Source organism: Triticum aestivum, chromosome 5D (assembly GCF_018294505.1).
Source record: "Triticum aestivum cultivar Chinese Spring chromosome 5D, IWGSC CS RefSeq v2.1, whole genome shotgun sequence".
NCBI classification, from domain to species: domain Eukaryota; kingdom Viridiplantae; phylum Streptophyta; class Magnoliopsida; order Poales; family Poaceae; genus Triticum; species Triticum aestivum.
Window position 1 is genome coordinate 46332737 of NC_057808.1, and position 6678 is coordinate 46339414.

Sequence of the window (6678 nt, forward strand, 5' to 3'; positions counted from 1 at the left end):
TCTTCCGTGGGCACCCGTGTGCCTTTTCTAGTTGGAGGACATCCATCTTCTTGGCCAGATCGAGGTGAACAGGGCCGGCCCATAGCAAGGTCGCTCACAGATAATCACCAAAGCGAAAAACACTTTGAATAACAGTTCAATCAGTTCTTTCAAGCAAACCGTCTTGGATGTGTACAGAAATGGGCTGAGACTACTGAGTAGAAAGGTCCTAGCAAACCGTCTTGGATGTGTACAGAAACCGTCTTGGATGTGTACAGCAGAGATATTGCTTATGCCAGGTAGGCTATGTCTGCCACCTCCATAGACCATCTTCATTATATTTCTCTGCATATATCACGCAAGATCGTCACATTTTACACATACATGAGCAGAGTATTCACACCACAATCAGGAATAGACACAGTCAAAATCATAAGTCAAAATGTTTGAAAAGAGAATCTACGATGAGCTAAGCAAAAGGAGAACACCCTTCTCGCTTGCTTGATTACGTCGTTGGCTTCTCGGGGTCTCTTTTATAGACCACCGATCAGCGTCCATCCACCTCCCAATCCATTCCCGCATCGCCACTCACTGCATGCCTTGTCGTCGCAGCTCTCTCCTCTGTGTATTCCTCTCCCCGTCGCCGTGATATAGGAAAGGCGACGATTAGGAATGGGAGGAGCTGCTCTGTTAGGAAAAATAAGTTTGGACAAAGGCAAAATAGTCGTTCCTCGTCGAAGGGCTGTTTGGTTTGCACAATCCTACAAACCTCAGAAATAATGAGAATGTAGTGCCATACTGAATTTTAGGGGATTTAAAAACATATGAATGATTTTCCCCCCTATAATACTATAGGTGCATGGTATAGTTGTCACAGAAACAGAGGTACGGAAATTTCCTCTGAAATTGTGCATTCAAAGTCAACCATAGGAAAAATTCCTATATTTTAATCCCAAAATTCAAACAATCTATACATCTTACTAGAAGACACAGTTGTGCCACTGATAGATCCTGATAACCTCCTAGCCAGCACTACAAGCATATTGAATTCTGAACCAAGAAGTTTGCAATGTGTAAAAGGAAACAATCGAAACAAATTGTAGAGTTTGAAAAAGCATGAAGAGTTTCAACGGTGTGGCAGGCACCTCGAGCAATCTTTAAATCATTCAAAAAAAAACATGAAGGATTTCATTTCAAGGAACATACTATCACTGCATCAGATTTTGCTATGCAAATTGCATAGAAGATAAAAAAAAAGGCAAATAGTGGGCCAATAGATTCATATATACATATACTTACATCGGACAAGCCAGCAATACAATGGAGGCCTACATTTTATAGAACTAACTCGTTTCTTCCTAAAGCTCTCTGGATAATTTTAGCGCATGCGGAGAAACTGTGTCAACAGCAAAACTTTCCCAATTTGCATTGAATCACCGACAATGTAATGGCACACATGGTTACCTTAGAATAGTATTCCTCTGTCAACTAATATAAGACGTTTTAGATCACGAGGGAGTACACTTTTAGGCCAACATCCTACCCCAGAAAAACAACTGAGACATGCAACCGTGATTTGCCCCAGAAGGTTGCATCACTGACATTAGCATATTGCACTGCCAGTTTCAAGGGAACGAAAGTTGCTGCTTCGATCTGATTCACACTATGTATTCAATTCAGGAAAAGATTCACTCAATATATTCAATTCAGAAAAAGATTCACTCAACATTTCTCTTCACATAATACCCTCTATGATCAAAATTTATGAACACGAAGCAATTGCATATAAGAATTTACCTGTACAGATTTCACATACAGTGCCGTTCAGAGTGGAACGGAAATTTGATGTTAATTCCATCTTTGTTGGGTCAGCCAACCATGTCAAGAAACCATTTGTAATTGTCTCTAATTAAAATATAGCAGCTAGTGTTCACATATAAGTATTTCATACAGGTAAAACAGATTATCTCAAAAGTGATACCCAAGAAAACTTTTATCATTCTTCACATAAGCCAGATTATAACAAAGGTGATAGCCAAGAACTCAAAGTTTTATCATTCTTCACATCAGCCAGATTATTTCAAAGCCAATAACTTAAAGTCTATCACTCTCCACATAAGCCAGCAATTAAAGTAATAACATAAAAAGGCACCTAGTGAGTTACCACAGATTCATACATACTTATATCAGACGGGATAACCAATACATTGGAGACAAACATTTTATAGAACCAACTGCTTCCTGCAAACGATCTCCGAAAACTGAAAGACATAGCAACCTCAGCTCAGGTCGCTATGTATCAAAAGTAACTAGATAGAAACTAACCCAGGCTGGGCATGCTAAATTTAGCAAGACTTAATTGCCTTCTCTGACCCAACATAAGGCATTCGTCTCCAAAGATCTTTCAAAACTGAAGGATAGCAGTAGCTCATACGAGTTTGGCGTACTAAGTTTTGCGGGACCTGACTATTCTCTCAAACACATCTACAATGAGAACAGGACAAGATCTTTTGAGGTGTGCATAGCCTTGGCTTGCGATCACATCATCCATTCTATTCGAAGAGAGCATAAATTCAATGCAAGCATCTTTGAGGTTGCTGCAATGGTACTGGTCAGCTAGAGCTAATATTGTCGCCACAGTCTCAACATCAAGACTCTTGCATAGCATCCCTTCACATATCCTCTTCATCCTTTCCATTGCATACTTATCTGCAGCCACGAGCAAGTGCTTGACCATTTCTCTTTTGTCATCATCCTCAAGATCGTCCATGGAACACTACAGGAATCAGCTATTTTGCCGTCTGCCATGGCGGACGGCAAAGGCATGAACGGCGGACGGCAAAAGGCTCCGGCAAAGTAGGCTACGGTAAACACCTTCTTTGCCGTCTGCTTTTTGCACCGGACGGCAAAGAGGCCTTTGCCGTCAGTGGCGGACGGCAAAGAAAATGGATGGCAAATAGTGGGTGTTAGCCACGGTAGGTGCTAACGGAGGCTTTGCCGTCCGCCAAACTAATGTTTTGCCGTCTGCCGACTAATAACAGACAGCAAAAATGTCCATCTACACATTTATTACAATCAGAGACATCAAAGGATTTTGTTTATTAAAATATAGTGAACCAGCAGCCCAAGTGCACCACAGTATCCATCTACGCTTTGTTCCAACAATCGACGACGAATGAACAAATTTCACAATACCAAATTAGTCTATTTACACAGAATAGATTTGCATCTGCTCCATCTACACAAAATTACTCTATTTACATGAACACCACATTATCCATCTACACAAAGTCAGCACAAAAACCACAGTATCCACCGCCACCATGGACGCCCGAGGACCTACCGCTGCTCCTTGAGGCAGAATATGGTGCGGCGTCGAGGGAGGGTGACGGCGCCGGGGCCGATAGAGGCCTGGGGGGATGGGGACGACAGAGGCCTGGGGGGGCCGGGGCCGAGGCCTGCAGGGGCGATAGGCGACGGGGCGCGGAGGCCGCCGGTGGCGACAGGCGACGGGGCGCGGAGGTCACCCGGGCGAAAGGCGACGGGGCGAGGAGGCCGACGGGGGTGAGAGGCGACGGGGCGCAGAGGAATCAGCCGGGGGCGACAGGGCCGGGCCATGGCCGGCGGGCGCGATGGCGGCCAGCGAGGCCGGGGCCGGGCCATGGCCGGCGCCCGCGATGGCGGCCAGCGAGGCCGGGGACTGCCGGCGAGGTGGTGGCGAGCGCTTGCGGGGGAAGTGGATCGAGAGCAGGGAGAGAGATGAGAGAGAGATGTGGTGGGGTGGGGTGAGGTGGGGATAAGGGACAGAGAGAGAGAGACGTGGTGGGGTGAGGTGGGACGTGGTGGGTGCGTGCGTGGGTGTGCATCGTGGGTGCGTGCGTGGGTGTGCGTCCGATGGGGTGTGGGTGGGGATGCCATGTCATCGATCCGCATGATCGATCCAGGTGTTGTGCTTCTTCTTTGCCGTCCGCCCCGGCTTTGCCGTCTGCTATTTGATCTTTGCCGTCCGCTAGCAGACGGCAAAGGTTGGACATTGCCGTCCGCTAGCAGACGGCAAAAAAGTTAACCTCTTTGCCGTCCGCTGGCAGACGGCAAAGAAGTTGACCTAGCCACGCCGTGCCCCATGGGGCCCACTAGGCTCTTTGCCGTCTGCCTTTTCCCTCTTTGTCGTCAGCCAGCAGACGGCAAAGAGCCAGCTGATGGCAAACAGTCTCTTTGCCATCTGCCAGCTCTTTGCCGTCCGCTATCCCAAGGCAGACGGCAAAGAGCCTCTTTGCCATCAGCTAGCAGACGGCAAAGAGCTGGCAGATGGCAAAGTAGCAGATTCCAGTAGTGGAAGGCATCGAATCAGTATAGATGAAGTGAAGAAATGCCTTGAAAACAGCAGGCTGCATGTCATCAATAATTATGTCCTGTACACCTTTGTCCGCCATCGGACCATAGAACTCCGCGTTGAAGACCGCCGATCGCATCGCAAGCAAATTTTTATGAGCGGAAAAGACCTCCCCTTGAACCTTGAAAGTCACGTCTGCTCCTATCTTCCCCTCTAGCAAGGTTGCAAGATTATCCAAAAGGTCAGAGGGTGGCACATGGATATCGAGTGTTTCCTTGATAACACTGAGTTCGCACTCAATCACGAGACAATCGTTCCGCACGTACACCGACTCTACTTCAGCGGTCGTCTTCATGAACTTCCCTACGCCCCAAGCTGGAAATTCATGGTCGAAAGCTCGTGGCGCTTTGCTGGAGTGCACCACAATCGACCGCCCACTAACCCGATTCACAAGCATCCACTTGTGGAGCGCCCTCGCCTCGGCGTTCTTGGTCAAGAGCTCGAGGAAGACAGATACGTAACCTTCGTTCGCCTCGTCGTAGCCGTCGGGGTAGTAGCCGATGCACCATTCGTAGCCGCCGATGGAGAATACCGGAGAATGGAGACATTCGCCTCTACCGAGGCCCTTGACACGGCTGTAGCCAGCGATCTCGACCGCGACCGTCGCCCGCGCCGTGTGCGTCTCTGATGTGCACCTCGACGGGGGTCGGCGCGGGTTGGAAATCTCGATTAAGGCCGGCGGCGATGGGAGAGATGGTGGTGCCGCCGAGGGTGAGCTGGGGAGCAGCGGCGCGACGGAACACGAGCCGACAGGCGCGGCGGCGGCGGCCAGATGGGGGAACAAGGTTCAGGACGAGGGTTTGGACGAGGGGGGACAAGGTTTCAGGACGAGGGTTTGGTGTTTTTTTTTAATTCTCAATAGGAAAAACTCGGTCGTTTTTTCTTTTCAAGTTTATGTAAAGGAAACTACTACTAGTAATGTGCAGTGTTATAACCAAGCCACTATTTCTAATCGGAAATCGTTTATTTTCATCCGGCTGATAACAGCAACGCGTAAGTCGCCTCGTCCTAGCGACGTGTGTCCCGCGTGGCGTGGACCTGGCAACCTTATCCTCTCCGCGTGCCCCTCGGCTTCCTCATCTCCTACCTCTGCAGAAGCAAATCCCCATCTCTTTCTCCGGACGCAGGATAAGCAAGCCGCCATCGGCCATTGGCCCGTCGTCGCGGCAGCCACCGCTGCATGAGCCAACCCAACCTGCTGCTGCAGGCACCACCAGCTGCCACCACCGCTCCACCTGCTTCTTCTCTTTTTTCTAGGCGCGACCAGTCCAACCACAGCAGAGCTGCGACCCCACGATCTCGCCGTCGACCAGTGACGCTGCAACGCGAATCGGCGGGGAGCTGCAGTACAGCAAGCGACATGTGACCCGTGGAGCCGGAGCCGTCGGCGCTGCCTTGGACCACGCCGGGCTGCAATGGAGCTTCGCCGGAGCCGTCGGCGCTGCGGTGGAGCTCCGGCAGGGCTGCAATGGAGCTCGACCGGAGTTGCAATGGAGCTTCGCCGGAGCCGTCGGCGCTGCCTTGGACCATGCCGGGCTGCAACGGAGCTCCGCCGGAGTTGCAATGGAGCTCCGCCGGAGTTGCAATGGAGCTTCGCCGGAGCCGTCGGTGCTACCTTGGACCACGCGCGGGCTGCAATGGAGTTCCGCCGGAGTTGCAATGGAGTTTCGCCGGAGCCGTCCGCGCTGCGGTGGAGCTCAGGCAGGGTTGCAATGGAGCTTTGCCGGAGCCGTCAGAGCTGCGTTGGAGCTCCGCCGGGGCTTCATTGGAGCTTGGCCGGAGTTGCAATGGAGCTTCGCCGGCGCGTCGGTGCTGCGTCGGAGCTCCGCTGGGGCCGCAATGGAGCTCGCCGGAAGCCATCCGTGGTGCTGCGTTGGAGCTGCGCTGGGACTGCGAGTCTGCAATGGTGCTGCGTTGACTCGCTGCTACCATGGCGTCGTGTAATTCAACGGCCACCAGTGCACCAATCGAACGGCTAAACAGGCGGATGATTTCTCTAAGAAATCATCCGGCTTATTTGTAGCAGCCCCCTTTATAATCAAGTTTTTCTAACCAGGAAACTACTACTAGTAATGTCACCCAAGCCTTAAAAATGGTGGCGACGCAGATGGGCACGTGGAGTAGAGAGGTGGTGGGAGAGCTGGAGGGGAGGATTAAGACGGCACGCAGGGAGCTGGAGAGGTGTATGAAGGAGCCGGTGTCGGAAGGAAAAATCAAGGAAGAAGCAAGACTCCGTGCACTAGTTCATGGTCTAAAGGAGAAGAAGCACACGAAGTTGAAGCAGAGAGCTCATATGTGGTGGTTGA

The 6678-nt window shown here is 50.7% G+C and overlaps 1 pseudogene; it reads right to left on the reverse strand.

Moving 5' to 3' along the window:
* Positions 1 to 2069: 2069 nt before the first annotated feature.
* Positions 2070 to 5481, reverse strand: LOC123124255 (BTB/POZ and MATH domain-containing protein 2-like; annotated as a pseudogene).
* Between the last annotated feature and the right edge of the window lie 1197 nt (positions 5482 to 6678).